Here is a 22,089-nt window from a genome sequence, read left to right as displayed (position 1 = left end):
AGAGTTGCCAGACAGAAGCCACTCCTTAGTAAAAGGCACATGGCAGCCCACCTGGAGTTTGCCAAAAGGCAACTAAAGGACTCTCAGACCATGAGAAATAAAATTCTCTGGTCTGATGAGATTGAACTCTTTGGCATGAATGCCAGGCGACATGTTTGGAGAAAACCAGGCACCACCCCTACAGTGAAGCATGGTGGTGGCAAACATCCCCATGGCATCATGCTGTGGGGATGTTTTTCATCAGCAGGAAGTGGGAGACTAGTCAGGATTGAGGGAAAGATGAATGCAGTAAAGTACAGAGACATCCTGGATGAAACCCTGCTCCAGAGCGCTCTTGACCTCAGACTGGGGCGACGGTTCATCTTTCAGCAGGACAATGACCCTAATCACACACCCAAGTTATCAAAGGAGTGTCTTCAGGACAACTCTGTGAATGTCCTTGTGTGGCCCAGCCAGAGCCCAGATGTGAATCTGATTGAACATCTCTGAAGAGATCTGAAAATGGCTGTGCACCGACGCTCCCCATCCAACTTGATGGAGTTTGAGAGGTGCCGCAAAGAAGAATGGACAAAATTGCCCAATGATAGGTGCACCAAGCTTGTAGCATCATATTCAAGATGTAAGGCTGTAATTGTTGTCAAAGGTACATCAACAAAGTACTGAGCAAAGGGTGTGAATACGTACGTACACGTGATTTCTTATTTTTTTATTTTTAAGAAATTTGCAAAAATTAAAAAAAAGCATTCATGTTGTCATTATGGGGTGTTGTGAGTAGAAAAAATGAATTTACTCCAGTTTGGAATAAGGCTATAACATAATAAGCAAAATGTGGAAAGAGTGAAGCGCTGTCAGTACTTTCTGGATGTACTGTATGCTGTCTACACTTCAAACTGTATTTCAAAATTCCTCTCTTATTTTCCTGTAAATATTTTTTGATTACTCTGCACTCTGGCAAATATGCATTACTTCATCCAAGCAAATGTGATTTGGAAATACAACTGACCTGTCTAATCAAATAAAAGCACATGTATCAGCTTGTGATGCTGACTATGGCTTTAAATCACAAACTCTGAATTTCTGACATTTCTAGTACCACAAGGAAAACATCCCTTAAAATCCTGAATATATGAAAGCAGCACAGATGTCTGACAGAATTTCCTATGAAGTAACAATGCTGTTGTTACTGCTGTGTTATGCATTGCAAACATCATTATGTGAACTATTTTAGATTCTAAAAGTGTGGACCAGCTCTCACACAAATGAGGCAGTCCTCATTATACCATGAAATGTTATCCATTGTCACAGCTGTTATTATCGAGGTCAGTGGTGGATGGTGAACGCCGGCCTTCCTTTCTCATTGTGGGCCTTCCCAGCAGAGATTAGGGGCCGGGGCCAGTGAATGGAAGCGAAAGGTAGCTTCTTTTTTCTTTCTGGATGCTTTCACTCATCATGAATGAGTGTAATTCTGGGAAATGTGCCCCTTGAACAGCAGAGGAAACCCCTAAATCCTGCAGAGCTCCTGAGGGAATCCGTCTTTGACAAACGACTCCCCCCCACCACCACCACCAAACCGCAACACCGCCACATGGGAAACGGAGCCCGTAGGTCAGGTCAGTGAGCGACTGATAAAGAGGCGAAGGCGTGATCTTCGCTTGTTGCTGTAGCGCTTTCTGTCCATGTCGTCATCCCAAAAATGACGGCGCAGGTAATTTATCTGCTTATGCTCTCAAATATGAGGTATTGGTGTAGATTTAAGTCAGACACACAAAAGGTCACTGCAGGTTATTTACAGCTGTGTCAAACGGTCATAAACCCCTGGAGCGCCCGCACAGGAGAGAAGAACGATAAAACAATTCATAGTTCAAGCAGATTCCCACATGCAAAGGTCAAACATCAAACGGCTGCTGATTGACACTGACAGATGCTGTCAATCCTAAGGAGGGGAAGGAGGGGGTTAGTAGTAGTGGGTAGGAGGAAGGATTTTGGGAGTCAGGAAAGGAACAGACAGCTGACTGGGTCCGGTACTCTCCACAGCTGAGCCTGGGGCCCAGGCAGTGGCCCCTGGGACTCAGCTTTGATGAGGAAAGCCCATCGAGGAAAGGAGATGAGGTCTGTCCACGCACTTAGAGCCATTCCTTAAGCTGAACGGAAGCCATTAGCTAAATCTCCACAGAATTGGCATGACGCTAACAGAAGAAAAAAAAATTGTGTGTATGTGTGTGTGTGTGTGTGGGCGGGGTGGGGGGGGGCAGGGGTGCTTACAGTCCCTCAGCTAACAGACAGCTGTGCTGAAAGTATAGCAATGACAGGCACCTCTGTATCTACAAACACAATGCACGACTGTTGCACATTATCACAAATATTCAACAACCGTTTGCAGTTACAAAGCAGATTTCCGCGACATCCAGTAGCATTATCTGCGGGAGCATGCCTGTCGCTGCTTGACTCAGTGGGTTTCAGTTCATCAGCCCAATCGAAGAAACCTGTTCACTGTGAGGAACTTGCAGCTCCCCTCTATCGGCGGAAGACAAAAACCTTTCTCACTCCCGTGTTAAAGCTCAGAGACATACTTCATTTGGGCATCAAAGGATGTTGGGGGACTCAAACGCTCAAGCTTTCATCCCCACTCTGCTGGTTAAGTGAGATTTAAGTGAATGATGGGAACGAGCTTGATGTACAGCAGCTCTATATTTTGTGAATCCTGCTTGAGAAAAAACCCAGTACTGACCTCGGCGGAAGCAGAGTTGGTCTCTCTTTGAAGCTCTCCCCTGACAGGCGCGTTAACACCTGTACATGTTTTACGTCCAAACACCATCTTACCTTCTCATGATTCTCTCAAATAGCATAGGTCATGTGAGATACATGAGGGCCTGGACACAATAACCCTTCGACACACTGACCTCCGCCGCTCTGCACAACTCCGCTGTGCCAACCACCCTGAAGGGTATCCGAGCACTCACATCTGTTTTCAGGTTCTGTTTAATAAAGTTGGACAGGAGCAGATTCTGCGTCTCCCGAGAGGCTTCTTGTTGTGTCTTGGGGATATTCCAGCATCCACAATCCATAAAACGAGGCAGGGTCGACGTAACGCAGTGATTCAAGTAACTGAGTGTCATACGGTCAGTGCAGGTGTGACTAAAGAAACTAGGACACTTTCTCCTTCTACAGCTCTTTGTGGAGCCAGTTAATGGTTGTCATGGAGGTATTCTACTGGAATCCTTTGTGAGAGTTTTGCATTCAGTTTTCAATTTCAATTTATTTTCATTTATATAGCACCAAATGACAGCAAAGTTGCTTCAAGGCACTTGCCTCAAGTAAGGTCTAACCTTACCAACCCCCAGAGCAAGCACACAGGCCACAGTGGTAAGGACAAACTCCCACTGAGAGCATTCCCGCTCAATACTTTTGAAATTCTCACCATATTTTTGTCTTCCCTTGCAAAGATTTTGCATTCATTCACAATACCTACCTGTGTATGTGTATAACATGTGTATACATACCTACTACATTTTTCCACCCTGGTAAAATGTTAATGTCTCAAAATTGTCTTCTGCTGAAGGGCACGACATTCCTTTCATGGGATGTATGTTGCAGAAGAGAATCAGAGGATGGCTTTTGCTCAGAGAACAATAGGACCCACATAGATATCATACACGTGTCTGTGCTTTTGCCAGATCGATGAACAGAACCACTGTGTGCCCCAAGGAGCTGCGGTGTGCTTCACGGAGCTGTACTAATCTCCTTTCCCTCCTCCTGCACACAGCCACTGCACATTGCTGTGTATGATTACTGACCAAAACAGAAAACAATCTGCATTGTATTTTATGTCAGTCTTTAATTGTAGCCTGCATCAAAATAACTGAGCAACCAAATCCATATTCAAGCAGCAATTATTAATTTCAAGGTGCATTAAAAAATTTAAAACTATCATCTGTAAAATTAAAGTAAAAGAGGCATATTAGCTCCAATTTGCAAAAATTACATCTGATTATTCATGTTTTATGGATCACGATGTGTCCCGATGTAACAAATTTTTAAAACATGTCTAACCCTCTGGGGCCGACGCCGTCGTATACAACGGCTAAGACCAAGCTTTACTAAATTATAAATAATTTGAATTATATGAGATAGAAATGTACTTTTTTTTTTGCTGAAAACCCTTACCAAAAAGTAGTACATGCAAGTATGTTTCAAGTATACTTCCAGTTTACTTTTTATATACTTATCAGTACTATTTTTGGTAAGGGACGTTAACTCCGCGGACTTTCGAGCCAGCCATCAGCCATCTTTGTACTCCTCATAGAAGCTGTGTGATGACGTGCGCAATGTGAGTGTCCAATCGGAATTGGTTCACCATCACATGGTTTTCCAAAAATCAAATCGTAGAGCAGATTTACCTCACGTGAAAAGTCAAAGATCGTTTTCAGGAGTGATATGTTACTAGTTGGCCTGTTTGAATAGCCCCCTGGGTGCTCCAATGAGTATATACTATTAGTACATACTCAGTGTGCCCTGCGCCATTACGCACAGCGATCAGTGAAAGCAGGAGCACACGGAAAGCCACTGATGACAATCTCATGTGCTCAAACAAAGCACATTCACATGCAAAATAGTTTGCATGTGAATGTTACTGGATAGCTCTGTTGCTTTCTCTGCGTAAAACACTGTTTACCATATCAATGGACAACAAAACGCATAGACTATTTTGTATATATTGTTCAAAATGTGCATTTGTGTTTATTGTTTGAAACTTTTTGTTGTACAGCCTTTCACACAAGACCTCAAATTACCTTTATAAAGTGTCAAAACAGTTGTGTATTATAGCTGTCAGGCGTGGCACAAACCAAGCAGGACACAAATGCAAAACGCTCACAAACAGACTGGTGTAAGAAAAAGGTTTAATTACAAGCTGGGATTTGGTACACAGGAGGTCCAGTAGCGATGGCAAAGGTACAGACAGACGTGAGGCTGAGGCTTGGTCCAAAAACAGGCTGTGGTCAAAAAACACGGTGTGGAGGTAATCAGAGGCAAAGACAAGTACAAGGTCGAGAGCAAAACAAAGTCAGATACCGGCAGGCTGAATACAAGGCAAAACAAGGCAAGGACATGAGTGCTGGAAAGTGAAATCATTCAACAATCGAGCAAGGGACTGTGAGACTGTGAGGGCTTAAATAACTGGTGATGTAATTAGTGGAACAAGACACAGGTGTCAGGGAAGGTTCTGGTATGGGGGCGTGACCAGGGAAGCCAAAGGTAAGTGCAAGAGAGTGAAGGCAGGAAAACACAGTGGAGTGATGAAAGTAACAAAGACACGTGAGCAAGTGCAAGAGCGGGAGTGAGTGAAAATACAAAGCAGACAAACAAAGTGTGAGACAAAAACACAATGGCTGGTGCAGTGATATGGAGTGGGAACATATTTGGGCTGGCATGAAAGAAACGTAGAACAATGAACAGAGCTAAAACAGAATCATATAAATAATACCTGACAGAACTAAGATGGCAGTAAACAAAGAAATCAATTATCGTAACTATAACCGGAGGGAGATGGATCAAAATATAAAAGTGAATGCAATAAACAATGGTGAGATGACAATATAAACTAAGACTGAATAATGAACAGAATGACAGTCTATAAGACTATAAGATATAAATAAAAGGACTTAACAGATAAATAATAAATGGAACATAATCAGAGATAAATAATGACCAATACCTGTGACAAAAGCAAAATACCAAAAATGTGATAAACCGAACTGTAGACCAAAGCATAAATGAACAGAAACAAACTAGGACTGAAGTGACTAAGTGAACATGAATGACAAATACCAGGATAACAGAAACAAAACTAATGATAACATAAGCATGACAACCTGACATGAACATGAAGCAAGATCAGACATAACCTAAGCGGGACTATACATAACTAAAAGACAAAAGGCTCAGAACATGTAAGAGGAAAAAAACAAAGTCCAGGATCAGAACAGCTGGCCCAAACGGGCCAGATCATGACAACAGCTTGCTGTGTGTTTTGAATAAATGTCTGTGGAAAATAATTTTTCGCTTTATTTTTCCTTGCCTATTTTTTATTGTAAACCTTTAACATATGTATTCTGAAAGCACAGGTTGTCCTGAAAAAAAGAGACATAAAACTTGATTGTGGGATGCAGGGAGAACTGTTAACAGCAATGAAAAAACATTTCTGCCAGGCGAGTGAACTGTCCAAAAAATGCCTTCAGACCCCAGAGGGCTAAAACTTTCCTAATTGCTCACAGTGTTCTAAAATGGTGCTTTTACCATAGATCACCGTATTTTCTGGAGTATAAATTTGGGAGGCCCTGTGACTTAATATAGTCCGGAGTGAGTTATATTCCAAAAACTTGCAAGTTTGTTGTTAGTAATTATAATGGCTATTTATGTAGAACTTCCCCAAGATTCAAAACACTAAACAAAATAAACCCTAATAATAAAAGAATAAATGTCAGTAATTTAAAAAATACACTGCAACAATGCACAAAAATCCCAAATTAAAGAGCTCATAACACAGAAAAAGGTGCAAAGGTGTGAATTATATATGGGTTTTTTTTCCTCTTCAGGAGGCATTTTTTTTGACAGGTGCAACTTATACTCTGGAAAATACGGTACACGTGTTTTCAGGCCTCTGTGATACCCTCGACTGGGTATCTGGGGTTTGTTGTTGTTGTTTGTTTTTGCTTTTGTTTGCTTTGTCTTTATCCGAATTATGGCCACGGAGGCTGTCTGAATAAAAAATGATTCAAATCCATCAATATAAATGAAAAATTACAATTTGAATGATGTATGTTTAGTTGGAATATCGAAAAATTTTAAATTACACAATGATAAATTTTCATTGTTCTGGAGAATCTAACTGCTTTGGTAATATTTACATACAGCCAAACACAGCAACTCATGCTTCCAAGATTGAACATACTGCCATCTGGACATTGGATATTGTACCAATTCTGTTTTTGTTTTTTGCACCCACCCCCACCCAATGGGCATGTGCTGAAAAATAATGCAAACAGTTATTATTGGTGACAACATAAAGGTAAGGGACAGAGATGGGCTTCAGGTTTTGGTCATGTGTGAGTCCACCCGTCATCAAATTCCGTTAGTGTAACTGTATTTGCAGAAAACAAAGTGTGACTACAGACCTAACAATGGAACTTTTCCCAGCATGCAGCGGGTGGAAGATAAGGAAGCCTTGTGTTAATGAGCGTGCAGCCCCCAGTAGGGCCATGGATGAATAATAAATCAAGCACTTCAGAGAACGTGTCCCACAGAGGAAGCAGTGGTTCATCAAGGTGATGTCATCCTCACTGACGTGACTGTGAAGGGTCGGTAATGCACGACCTCAGCACGTCTTGGTCACACCATAAGGGAATGAGTCTGTGCCGATTGGACCGTGTGATAAAGGTGAAAACGCTGTTGTGAAAACGCTGTTGTGGCAACAGCGTCCGTTAGCATCAGGGAAGCATTTTGTTTTCAAAACAGAAACAGCAGGTGGTTCCTCACAGGTGCATGTGAGCTCAAATGATGCGAGAAATGCTTAGATTACCTCACAATCATGAAGAAAAAAAATCATCTGGGTAACTGCTTTGTTCATTATAGAGGCAGAAACATGCATCAAACATTTTGGGAATTGATTAAACCCACATTACAATCAAATGCATAAGTGTTTTGGAAGTAAAATATCACATTATGAATTCATGTCAGATTAGGCATTTCTGCTATATTGTGCAAAATTACTTTTATTGACCTGTAAAACTTAAAACTACAGTTTGTAGAATTTAAGGCCCCGTCACACTGAGCACGAATGAAGCTGAATCAGGCCAAATGGGTAAAAAAAAAAAAAGCCAAATTTCGAAGCGCAGTTCAGAGGGATAGACGTCCGGGCAGTCATGTATGAATGCCGTTCGAATACCCAGAATGTGTGCCAAAGCCACCTCAAATGATACTGCCTCACACATGAGCAGCAAAGCGATCAGATAATGTGAGCTCATGGAGGAGCTGGGCGTTCCGCTGTCCAGTTGGATGTCGTGATGCCGGTATTTGGTTAGACTCTTTCTCTCTGATTGTTCTGTCTGAGTTATTTTCATTAGTTACTTCATCCAAACCATCAACATGTCTATTAGACCCCATTCCTACCAGGCTGCTCAAGGAAGCCCTACCATTATTTAATGCTTCGATCTTAAATATGATCAATCTGTCTTTATTAGTTGGCTATGTACCACAGGGTTTTAAGGTGGCAGTAATTAAACCATTACTTAATCAATCAATTCAATCAATTTTTTTTTTATATAGCGCCAAATCACAACAAACAGTTGCCCCAAGGCGCTTTATATTGTAAGGCAAGGCCATACAATAATTATATAAAACCCCAACGGTCAAAACGACCCCCTGTGAGCAAGCACTTGGCTACAGTGGGAAGGAAAAACTCCCTTTTAACAGGAAGAAACCTCCAGCAGAACCAGGCTCAGGGAGGGGCAGTCTTCTGCTGGGACTGGTTGGGGCTGAGGGAGAGAACCAGGAAAAAGACATGCTGTGGAGGGGAGCAGAGATCGATCACTAATGATTAAATGCAGAGTGGTGCATACAGAGCAAAAAGAGAAAGAAACAGTGCATCATGGGAACCCCCCAGCAGTCTACGTCTATAGCAGCATAACTAAGGGATGGTTCAGGGTTACCTGATCCAGCCCTAACTATAAGCTTTAGCAAAAAGGAAAGTTTTAAGCCTAATCTTAAAAGTAGAGAGGGTGTCTGTCTCCCTGATCTGAATTGGGAGCTGGTTCCACAGGAGAGGAGCCTGAAAGCTGAAGGCTCTGCCTCCCATTCTACTCTTACAAACCCTAGGAACTACAAGTAAGCCTGCAGTCTGAGAGCGAAGCGCTCTATTGGGGTGATATGGTACTACGAGGTCCCTAAGATAAGATGGGACCTGATTATTCAAAACCTTATAAGTAAGAAGAAGAATTTTAAATTCTATTCTAGAATTAACAGGAAGCCAATGAAGAGAGGCCAATATGGGTGAGATATGCTCTCTCCTTCTAGTCCCCGTTAGTATTCTAGCTGCAGCATTTTGAATTAACTGAAGGCTTTTTAGGGAACTTTTAGGACAACCTGATAATAATGAATTACAATAGTCCAGCCTAGAGGAAATAAATGCATGAATTAGTTTTTCAGCATCACTCTGAGACAAGACCTTTCTAATTTTATTAGATATTGCATAAATGCAAAAAAAACAGTCCTACATATTTGTTTAATATGCGCTTTGAATGACATATCCTGATCAAAAATGACTCCAAGATTTCTCACAGTATTACTAGAGGTCAGGGTAATGCCATCCAAAGTAAGGATCTGCTTAGACACCATGTTTCTAAGATTTGTGGGGCCAAGTACAATAACTTCAGTTTTATCTGAGTTTAAAAGCACGAAATTAGAGGTCATCCATGTCGTTATGTCTGTAAGACAATCCTGCAGTTTAGCTAATTGGTGTGTGTCCTCTGGCTTCATGGATAGATAAAGCTGGGTATCATCTGCGTAACAATGAAAATTTAAGCAATACCGTCTAATAATACTACCTAAGGGAAGCATGTATAAAGTGAATAAAATTGGTCCTAGCACAGAACCTTGTGGAACTCCATAATTAACTTTAGTCTGTGAAGAAGATTCCCCATTTACATGAACAAATTGTAATCTATTAGACAAATATGATTCAAACCACCGCAGCGCAGTGCCTTTAATACCTATGGCATGCTCTAATCTCTGTAATAAAATTTTATGGTCAACAGTATCAAAAGCAGCACTGAGGTCTAACAGAACAAGCACAGAGATGAGTCCACTGTCCGAGGCCATAAGAAGATCATTTGTAACCTTCACTAATGCTGTTTCTGTACTATGATGAATTCTAAAACCTGACTGAAACTCTTCAAATAGACCATTCCTCTGCAGATGATCAGTTAGCTGTTTTACAACTACCCTTTCAAGAATTTTTGAGAGAAAAGGAAGGTTGGAGATTGGCCTATAATTAGCTAAGATAGCTGGGTCAAGTGATGGCTTTTTAAGTAATGGTTTAATTACTGCCACCTTAAAAGCCTGTGGTACATAGCCAACTAACAAAGATAGATTGATCATATTTAAGATCGAAGCATTAAATAATGGTAGGGCTTCCTTGAGCAGCCTGGTAGGAATGGGGTCTAATAGACATGTTGATGGTTTGGATGAAGTAACTAATGAAAATAACTCAGACAAAACAATCGGAGAGAAAGAGTCTAACCACATACCGGCATCACTGAAAGCAGCCAAAGATAACGATACGTCTTTGGGATGGTTATGAGTAATTTTTTCTCTAATAGTTAAAATTTTGTTAGCAAAGAAAGTCATGAAGTCATTACTAGTTAAAGTTAATGGAATACTCAGCTCAATAGAGCTCTGACTCTTTGTCAGCCTGGCTACAGTGCTGAAAAGAAACCTGGGGTTGTTCTTATTTTCTTCAATTAGTGATGAGTAGAAAGATGCCCTAGCTTTACGGAGGGCTTTTTTATAGAGCAACAGACTCTTTTTCCAGGCTAAGTGAAGATCTTCTAAATTAGGGAGACGCCATTTCCTCTCCAACGTACGGGTTATCTGCTTTAAGCTACGAGTTTGTGAGTTATACCATGGAGTCAGGCACTTCTGATTTAAAGCTCTCTTTTTCAGAGGAGCTACAGCATCCAAAGTTGTCTTCAATGAGGATGTAAAACTATTGACGAGATACTCTATCTCACTTACAGAGTTTAGGTAGCTACTCTGCACTGTGTTGGTATATGGCATTACAGAACATAAAGAAGGAATCATATCCTTAAACCTAGTTACAGCGCTTTCTGAAAGACTTCTAGTGTAATGAAACTTATTCCCCACTGCTGGGTAGTCCATCAGAGTAAATGTAAATGTTATTAAGAAATGATCAGACAGAAGGGAGTTTTCAGGGAATACTGTTAAGTCTTCTATTTCCATACCATAAGTCAGAACAAGATCTAAGATATGATTAAAGTGGTGGGTGGACTCATTTACATTTTGAGCAAAGCCAATAGAGTCTAGCTTAAAAAGCCATCACTTGACCCAGCTATCTTAGATAATTATAGGCCAATCTCCAACCTTCCTTTTCTCTCAAAAATTCTTGAAAGGGTAGTTGTAAAACAGCTAACTGATCATCTGCAGAGGAATGGTCTATTTGAAGAGTTTCAGTCAGGTTTTAGAATTCATCATAGTACAGAAACAGCATTAGTGAAGGTTACAAATGATCTTCTTATGGCCTCAGACAGTGGACTCATCTCTGTGCTTGTTCTGTTAGACCTCAGTGCTGCTTTTGATACTGTTGACCATAAAATTTTATTACAGAGATTAGAGCATGCCATAGGTATTAAAGGCACTGCGCTGCGGTGGTTTGAATCATATTTATCTAATAGATTACAATTTGTTCATGTAAATGGGGAATCTGTTTCACAGACTAAGGTTAATTATGGAGTTCCACAAGGTTCTGTGCTAGGACCAATTTTATTCACTTTATACATGCTTCCCTTAGGCAGTATTATTAGACGGCATTGCTTAAATTTTCATTGTTATGCAGATGATACCCAGCTTTATCTATCCATGAAGCCAGAGGACACACACCAATTAGCTAAACTGCAGGATTGTCTTACAGACATAAAGACATGGATGACCTCTAATTTCCTGCTTTTAAACTCAGATAAAACTGAAGTTATTGTACTTGGCCCCACAAATCTTAGAAACATGGTGTCTAACCAGATCCTTACTCTGGATGGCATTACCCTGACCTCTAGTAATACTGTGAGAAATCTCGGAGTCATTTTTTTCAGGATATGTCATTCAAAGCGCATATTAAACAAATATGTAGGACTGCTTTTTTGCATTTACGCAATATCTCTAAAATTAGAAAGCTCTTGTCTCAGAGTGATGCTGAAAAACTAATTCATGCATTTATTTCCTCTAGGCTGGACTATTGTAATTCATTATTATCGGGTTGTCCTAAAAGTTCCCTGAAAAGCCTTCAGTTAATTCAAAATGCTGCAGCTAGAGTACTAACGGGGACTAGAAGGAGAGAGCATATCTCACCCATATTGGCCTCTCTTCATTGGCTTCCTGTTAATTCTAGAATAGAATTTAAAATTCTTCTTCTTACTTATAAGGTTTTGCATAATCAGGTCCCATCTTATCTTAGGGAACTCATAGTACCATATCACCGCAATAGAGCGCTTCGCTCTCAGACTGCAGGCTTACTTGTAGTTCCTAGGGTTTGTAAGAGTAGAATGGGAGGCAGAGCCTTCAGCTTTCAGGCTCCTCTCCTGTGGAACCAGCTCCCAATTCAGATCACCCTCTCTACTTTTAAGATTAGGCTTAAAACTTTCCTTTTTGCTAAAGATTATAGTTAGGGCTGGATCAGGTGACCCTGAACCATCCCTTAGTTATGCTGCTATAGACTTAGACTGCTGGGGGGTTCCCATGATGTACTGAGTGTTTCTTTCTCTTTTTGCTCTGTATGCACCACTCTGCATTTAATCATTAGTGATTGATCTCTGCTCCCCTCCACAGCATGTCTTTTTCCTGGTTCTCTCCCTCAGCCCCAACCAGTCCCAGCAGAAGACTGCCCCTCCCTGAGCCTGGTTCTGCTGGAGGTTTCTTCCTGTTAAAAGGGAGTTTTATATATATATATATATATATACGAGGTCTGTGAGAAAAGTATCGGACCTTTTTATTTTATGCAAAAAATATATGGATTTGATTCATATGTTTTTACGTCAGCCAAGCTTGAACCTTTGTGCGCATGCGTGAGTTTTTTTATGGCAGGCTTTGAGTGAGCACTGGTCCACCCCTCTCGTCGTTTTTTCATTGTGAGGAAATGGCGGAATGATTTGGGCTTTGTTCCATCAGAATTTTTCAGGCAGCTGGAAACCATTCGGAAAATTCACATGGCTTTCAGTGAAAATTTTATGGGCTTCACAGAGATTAAGGAGTGTTACTACCACTTTAAGGACGGCCCACAATGGCGCACGGTACGCCAGCGCTCCGAGCCGCGATCGACAGGCAGAAACCACCAGATCATTTCTAAACGGATGGCTGTGTGGATCCGGGACCGTCGTGTGCAATTTCTCTGGTTATCACAAGAGCTGGACATCAGCCATTTTATGGCAGATTTCACTTTTAACAAGAGATTTTGTCATGGAAAGCCATGCGCGTCATGACGGAGCCGCTGATGGAGCGAGACAAAGAACGCCTCCATTTTGGAGTGTCAGAAGACAAGTTGGGACATGCCTATCTCAGCTTTCAGTGGCTTACCAGTCGAGTGAGTATAAGAGAAATTGTGGAGAGCTGGGCATGTCCCAACTTGTCCTCTGACACTCCAAAACGGAGGTGTTCTTTGTCTCGCTCCATCAACGAATCCGTCGTGATGCGCGAAGCCTCTGTGCGGCTTTCCATGACAAAATCTCTTGTTAAAAGTGAAATCTGCCAGAAAATGGCTGATGTCCAGCTCTTGTGATAATCAGAGAAACTGCACACGATGGTCCCGGATCCACACAGCCATCCGTTTAGAAATGATGTGGTGGTTTCTGCCTGTCAATCGCGGCTCGGAGCGCGGCACACCGTGTGCCATTGTGGGCCATCCTTAAAGTGGTAGTAGCACTCCTTAATCTCTGTGAAGCCCATAAAATTTTCACCGAAAGCCATGTGAATTTTCCGAATGGCTTCCAGCTGCCTGTCTCTAACAGTTTATGAAAAAATTCTGATGGAACAAAGCCCAAATCATTCCGCCATTTCCTCGCAATGAAAAAACGACGAGAGGGGTGGACCAGTGCTCACTCAAAGCCTGCCCACAGGCGAATGACGCAACCAACAGGCGTGAAAAAAACGCACGCATGCGCACGAAGGTTCAGGCTTGGCTGACGTAAAAACATATGAATCAAATCCATATTTTTTTGCATAAAATAAAAAGGTTGGATACTTTATATGTATGTATATATATGTATATGTATATACATACATACATATATATATATATATATATATACGAGGGCTGTCAATAAAGTAAGGGTCCTTTTTATTTTTTTCAAAAACTATATGGATTTCATTCATATATTTTTACGTCAGACATGCTTGAACCCTCGTGCGCATGCGTGAGTTTTTCCACGCCTGTCGGTGACGTCATTCGCCTGTGAGCACTCCTTGTTGGAGGAGTCATCCAGCCCCTCGTCAGAATTCCTTTGTCTGAGAAGTTGCTGAGAGACTGGCGCTTTGTTTGATCAAAATTTTTTCTAAACCTGTGAGACACATCGAAGTGCACACGGTTCGAAAAATTAAGCTGGTTTTCAGTGAAAATTTTAACGGCTGATGAGAGATTTTGAGGTGATACTGTCGCTTTAAGGACTTCCCACGGAGCGAGACGTCATGCAGCGCTCTCAGGCGCCGTCGTCAGCCTGTTTCAAGCTGAAAACCTCCACATTTCAGGCTCTATTGATCCAGGACGTCGTGAGAGAACAGAGAAGTTTCAGAAGAAGTTGGTTTCAGCATTTTATCCGGATATTCCACTGTTAAAGGAGATTTTTTTAATGAAAGACGTGCGGACGGATTGCAGCGTCGGCTCGCAGCCGCCGCGACACTGCGCCACAGGAAAAACACCTCTGTTGGAAGCCTTAAGGACAAGTTGGAACATGTCCAGCTGTTAAACAATTTCTCATATACTCACTCCACTGAAAGCCATCAAAAGCCGCCTGGATTTTACAAATGGTTATCAACACGGAGGTGTTTTTCCTGTGCCGCCGCACCGCGCCAGCTGCGTCCCGACGCACGGACCCGTCCGCACGTCTTTCATTAAAAAAATCTCCTTTAACAGTGGAATATATGTATATATATGTATATATATGTATATATATATATATATATATATATATATATATATATAGATATATATAGATATATAGATATATATAGATATATATATATACACTCAACAAAAATATAAACGCAACACTTTTGGTTTTGCTCCCATTTTGTATGAGATGAACTCAAAGATCTAAAACTTTTTCCACATACACAATGGGCCTCATGTATCAACGTTGCGTACGTCGATATTTGAGCGTATATGGGGTGTACACCAAAACGGCTGCGCTACTTGGCATTTATCAATGTGGTCGTTGGCGTACGCTGTGCTGAAAATATACACCAGGTCGAGAGGTGGCATAAATTATACACCAAAATGAGCCAGCACTGGAATCCACATAAAAATGAAGATGATCAACATGATAAACAGTGCCATTATACAAATCAATGCATATGTTACATAAATAACACTTTCCTGATTATACTACATAATAATCAATACAAATCCCACCTTTGCAGGATTGTTATGGAGCACGATCCGTGGCCACCGCGCTGACTGCAAAGACAGCGCTGCTCGCCCTTTTCTCCAGACTTCGAGCCTGGAGCCAGAGCAGCGCTGAGCTTAACTTCATGTGGTGTGATCGTTTTAGACTATGAAATTGATCATAACAACTGTAGTTTCGTCATTCCCTTAATTCGCTCGTGCTGCAACCAGGTTTTGTCGTCTCCATTCGGTTGTCACAATAAAATAAATACAGAAATACATTTAAAAAATAAAGAAATCTGACAGATTAGGCATGTCTTATTAATTGAGCGAGCAAATATCCACATGTCAAGAATTACTGACATGTAAAAAGAGAATACAGTGGGTCCCTCGCTATAATGCCGTTCACCTGTCGTGGCCTCGGAGTCTCGCGGAGTTTTTAGTCCAATTTTGCATGCCTTTTTTTTTTTAGTGTTCTGTGTTCTGCATATCTGTTTATAACAATCTTGTTGCCCAGAAGAAAAAAGAGCGCCAACAACTACTCATAACTGTGTTTGTCACTCAGAAACAAACACCTGCTGCAGCCAGGTGTGAGTGGGAAAAGGCGCGGCGTCAGGACGCAGAGGCCCGATCTGTGAAATACTGGTGAGTCACTACTAATAATTTCTTATGTGTCCGACCTCGTTCGTTGATCGTTAAAATTAATTTGTTAGTTCTAAATGCCATCATAATTATTTATAGGAAAATGTTCTATTTTTATTTCTCAAACAAATGTTTGGGCCTGAAAACAGTTTGGTATTATTTTCCTACTAAAGTTTGAACTTTGAGAGTGTTTACACACAAGAGAAAAGTGAGAAAATGTTCATCCCTGATTGAGAAAGTGTATAAACTGTGTAGTGAGGGGTTTTACAGCTTTGAAACATCTATAATAATTGTAAAAAATAACGCTGACTATGTCGCGGTTTCGCGTATTACGGGCTATTTTTTAGAACGTAACTCCAGCGATTAATGAGGGACCACTGTAACACTTTACTGATTATATACTACAAAACAATTGATGCGACGGCCGCTTTTGATGCTCTATTGGCACGCGTCGTGATTGGTGAAGTTCTTTTTCATTGCCGTCTTTCTGGCTTCTATGTCGTAAAATGAGGGTGTGTCTGAAGTGGAGTCTGAATATTTATGGGCGTGTTTATTATAATTACGATCGTTTCCACCCGCCACATTTATCAAGATCACGTCAGGCGTACGCCAGAAATGGGCAGGTGCGCACTGCTTGATACATGTCACGGTGACTTTGGTGTATTTCAAGTTTACGCTGTAAATTTATGCCACAGGTGCGCAACATTGATACATGAGGCCCAACATCACCATTTCCCTCAAATATTGTTCACAAACCAGTCTAAATCTGTGATAGTGAGCACTTCTCCTTTGCTGAGATAATCCATCCCACCTCACAGGTGTGCCATATCAAGATGCTGATTAGACACCATGATTAGTGCACAGGTGTGCCTTAGACTGCCCACAATAAAAGGCCACTCTGAAAGGTGCAGTTTTATCACACAGCACAATGCCACAGATGTCGCAAGATTTGAGGGAGCGTGCAGTTGGCATGCTGACAGCAGGAATGTCAACCAGAGCTGTTGCTCATGTATTGAATGTTCATTTCTCTACCATAAGCCGTCTCCAAAGGCGCTTCAGAGAATTTGGCAGTACATCCAACCAGCCTCACAACCACAGACCACGTGTAACCACACCAGCCCAGGACCTCCACATCCAGCATGTTCACCTCCAAGATCGTGTGAGACCAGCCACTCGGACAGCTGCTGAAACAATCGGTTTGCATAACCAAAGAATTTCTGCACAAACTGTCAGAAACCGTCTCAGGGAAGCTCATCTGCATGCTCGTCGTCCTCATCGGGGTCTCGACCTGACTCCAGTTCGTCATCGTAACCGACTTGAGTGGGCAAATGCTCACATTCACTGGCGTTTGGCACGTTGGAGAGGTGTTCTCTTCACGGATGAATCCCGGTTCACACTGTTCAGGGCAGATGGCAGACAGCGTGTGTGGCGTTGTGTGGGTGAGCGGTTTTCTGATGTTATTGATGGCATTTTGAATGCACAGAGATACCGTGACGAGATCCTGAGGCCCATTGTTGTGCCATACATCCAAGAACATCACCTCATGTTGCAGCAGGATAATGCACAGCCCCATGTTGCAAGGATCTGTACACAATTCTTGGAAGCTGAAAATGTCCCAGTTCTTGCATGGCCGGCATACTCACCGGACATGTCACCCATTGAGCATGTTTGGGATGCTCTGGACCGGTGTATACGACAGCATGTACCAGTTCCTGCCAACATCCAGCAACTTCGCACAGCCACTGAAGAGGAATGGACCAACATTCCACAGGCCACAATTGACAACCTGATCAACTCTATGCGAAGGAGATGTGTTGCACTGCATGAGGCAAATGGTGGTCACACCAGATACTGACTGGTATCCCCCCCCAATAAAACAAAACTGCACCTTTCAGAGTGGCCTTTTATTGTGGGCAGTCTAAGGCACACCTGTGCACTAATCATGGTGTCTAATCAGGATCTTGGTATGGCACACCTGTGAGGTGGGATGGATTATCTCAGCAAAGGAGAAGTGCTCACTATCACAGATTTCGACTGGTTTGTGAACAATATTTGAGGGAAATGGTGATATTGTGTATGTGGAAAAAGTTTTAGATCTTTGAGTTCATCTCATACAAAATGGGAGCAAAACCAAAAGTGTTGCGTTTATATTTTTGTTGAGTATATATGTGTGTGTGTCACCTAGAAAAGGTGCAGAAATCAATGACTGCAGGATATCTGACATAGTCTCTGGAATTGAATGCAATTATTTACTTTTAGCTGCTGATTCTCTGGTGTCCTCTGCAAGAATAATAAGGTCAAGGACACCCCAAGCTGATGCTGATGACTTTGAGCCAGGCGGGAGGCTCATGGTTCGGGGCAGCAGTGAGGGGAGATCTGACTTAGTGTGAATCAATCAATCAATCAATTTTATTTATATAGCGCCAAATCACAACAAACAGTTGCCCCAAGGCGCTTTATATTGTAAGGCAAAGCCATACAATAATTATGTAAAAACCCCAACGGTCAAAAACGACCCCCTGTGAGCAAGCACTTGGCGACAGTGGGAAGGAAAAACTCCCTTTTAACAGGAAGAAACCTCCAGCAGAACCAGGCTCAGGGAGGGGCAGTCTTCTGCTGGGACTGGTTGGGGCTGAGGGAGAGAACCAGGAAAAAGACATGCTGTGGAGGGGAGCAGAGATCAATCACTAATGATTAAATGCAGAGTGGTGCATACAGAGCAAAAAGAGAAAGAAACACTCAGTGCATCATGGGAACCCCCCAGCAGTCTAAGTCTATAGCAGCATAACTAAGGGATGGTTCCGGGTCACCTGATCCAGCCCTAACTATAAGCTTTAGCAAAAAGGAAAGTTTTAAGCCTAATCTTAAAAGTAGAGAGGGTGTCTGTCTCCCTGATCTGAATTGGGAGCTGGTTCCACAGGAGAGGAGCCTGAAAGCTGAAGGCTCTGCCTCCCATTCTACTCTTACAAACCCTAGGAACTACAAGTAAGCCTGCAGTCTGAGAGCGAAGCGCTCTATTGGGGTGATATGGTACTACGAGGTCCCTAAGATAAGATGGGACCTGATTATTCAAAACCTTATAAGTAAGAAGAAGAATTTTAAATTCTATTCTAGAATTAACAGGAAGCCAATGAAGAGAGGCCAATATGGGTGAGATATGCTCTCTCCTTCTAGTCCCCGTTAGTACTCTAGCTGCAGCATTTTGAATTAACTGAAGGCTTTTTAGGGAACTTTTAGGACAACCTGATAATAATGAATTACAATAGTCCAGCCTAGAGGAAATAAATGCATGAATTAGTTTTTCAGCATCACTCTGAGACAAGACCTTTCTAATTTTATTAGATATTGCATAAATGCAAAAAAAACAGTCCTACATATTTGTTTAATATGCGCTTTGAATGACATATCCTGATCAAAAATGACTCCAAGATTGCTCACAGTATTACTAGAGGTCAGGGTAATGCCATCCAAAGTAAGGATCTGCTTAGACACCATGTTTCTAAGATTTGTGGGGCCAAGTACAATAACTTCAGTTTTATCTGAGTTTAAAAGCACGAAATTAGAGGTCATCCATGTCGTTATGTCTGTAAGACAATCCTGCAGTTTAGCTAATTGGTGTGTGTCCTCTGGCTTCATGGATAGATAAAGCTGGGTATCATCTGCGTAACAATGAAAATTTAAGCAATGCCGTCTAATAATACTACCTAAGGGAAGCATGTATAAAGTGAATAAAATTGGTCCTAGCACAGAACCTTGTGGAACTCCATAATTAACTTTAGTCTGTGAAGAAGATTCCCCATTTACATGAACAAATTGTAATCTATTAGACAAATATGATTCAAACCACCGCAGCGCAGTGCCTTTAATACCTATGGCATGCTCTAATCTCTGTAATAAAATTTTATGGTCAACAGTATCAAAAGCAGCACTGAGGTCTAACAGAACAAGCACAGAGATGAGTCCACTGTCCGAGGCCATAAGAAGATCATTTGTAACCTTCACTAATGCTGTTTCTGTACTATGATGAATTCTAAAACCTGACTGAAACTCTTCAAATAGACCATTCCTCTGCAGATGATCAGTTAGCTGTTTTACAACTACCCTTTCAAGAATTTTTGAGAGAAAAGGAAGGTTGGAGATTGGCCTATAATTAGCTAAGATAGCTGGGTCAAGTGATGGCTTTTTAAGTAATGGTTTAATTACTGCCACCTTAAAAGCCTGTGGTACATAGCCAACTAACAAAGATAGATTGATCATATTTAAGATCGAAGCATTAAATAATGGTAGGGCTTCCTTGAGCAGCCTGGTAGGAATGGGGTCTAATAGACATGTTGATGGTTTGGATGAAGTAACTAATGAAAATAACTCAGACAAAACAATCGGAGAGAAAGAGTCTAACCACATACCGGCATCACTGAAAGCAGCCAAAGATAACGATACGTCTTTGGGATGGTTATGAGTAATTTTTTCTCTAATAGTTAAAATTTTGTTAGCAAAGAAAGTCATGAAGTCATTACTAGTTAAAGTTAATGGAATACTCAGCTCAATAGAGCTCTGACTCTTTGTCAGCCTGGCTACAGTGCTGAAAAGAAACCTGGGGTTGTTCTTATTTTCTTCAATTAGTGATGAGTAGAAAGATGCCCTAGCTTTACGGAGGGCTTTTTTATAGAGCAACAGACTCTTTTTCCAGGCTAAGTGAAGATCTTCTAAATTAGGGAGAGGCCATTTCCTCTCCAACGTACGGGTTATCTGCTTTAAGCTACGAGTTTGTGAGTTATACCATGGAGTCAGGCACTTCTGATTTAAAGCTCTCTTTTTCAGAGGAGCTACAGCATCCAAAGTTGTCTTCAATGAGGATGTAAAACTATTGACGAGATACTCTATCTCACTTACAGAGTTTAGGTAGCTACTCTGCACTGTGTTGGTATATGGCATTACAGAACATAAAGAAGGAATCATATCCTTAAACCTAGTTACAGCGCTTTCTGAAAGACTTCTAGTGTAATGAAACTTATTCCCCACTGCTGGGTAGTCCATCAGAGTAAATGTAAATGTTATTAAGAAATGATCAGACAGAAGGGAGTTTTCAGGGAATACTGTTAAGTCTTCTATTTCCATACCATAAGTCAGAACAAGATCTAAGATATGATTAAAGTGGTGGGTGGACTCATTTACATTTTGAGCAAAGCCAATAGAGTCTAACTTAAAAAGCCATCACTTGACCCAGCTATCTTAGATAATTATAGGCCAATCTCCAACCTTCCTTTTCTCTCAAAAATTCTTGAAAGGGTAGTTGTAAAACAGCTAACTGATCATCTGCAGAGGAATGGTCTATTTGAAGAGTTTCAGTCAGGTTTTAGAATTCATCATAGTACAGAAACAGCATTAGTGAAGGTTACAAATGATCTTCTTATGGCCTCAGACAGTGGACTCATCTCTGTGCTTGTTCTGTTAGACCTCAGTGCTGCTTTTGATACTGTTGACCATAAAATTTTATTACAGAGATTAGAGCATGCCATAGGTATTAAAGGCACTGCGCTGCGGTGGTTTGAATCATATTTATCTAATAGATTACAATTTGTTCATGTAAATGGGGAATCTGTTTCACAGACTAAGGTTAATTATGGAGTTCCACAAGGTTCTGTGCTAGGACCAATTTTATTCACTTTATACATGCTTCCCTTAGGCAGTATTATTAGACGGCATTGCTTAAATTTTCATTGTTATGCAGATGATACCCAGCTTTATCTATCCATGAAGCCAGAGGACACACACCAATTAGCTAAACTGCAGGATTGTCTTACAGACATAAAGACATGGATGACCTCTAATTTCCTGCTTTTAAACTCAGATAAAACTGAAGTTATTGTACTTGGCCCCACAAATCTTAGAAACATGGTGTCTAACCAGATCCTTACTCTGGATGGCATTACCCTGACCTCTAGTAATACTGTGAGAAATCTCGGAGTCATTTTTTTCAGGATATGTCATTCAAAGCGCATATTAAACAAATATGTAGGACTGCTTTTTTGCATTTACGCAATATCTCTAAAATTAGAAAGCTCTTGTCT

This window comes from Thalassophryne amazonica, chromosome 1, assembly GCF_902500255.1.
Source record: "Thalassophryne amazonica chromosome 1, fThaAma1.1, whole genome shotgun sequence".
Taxonomy (NCBI): Eukaryota; Metazoa; Chordata; class Actinopteri; order Batrachoidiformes; family Batrachoididae; genus Thalassophryne; species Thalassophryne amazonica.
The sequence above is the reverse complement of the archived record's forward strand: the minus strand, read 5'-3'. Positions refer to the sequence as shown.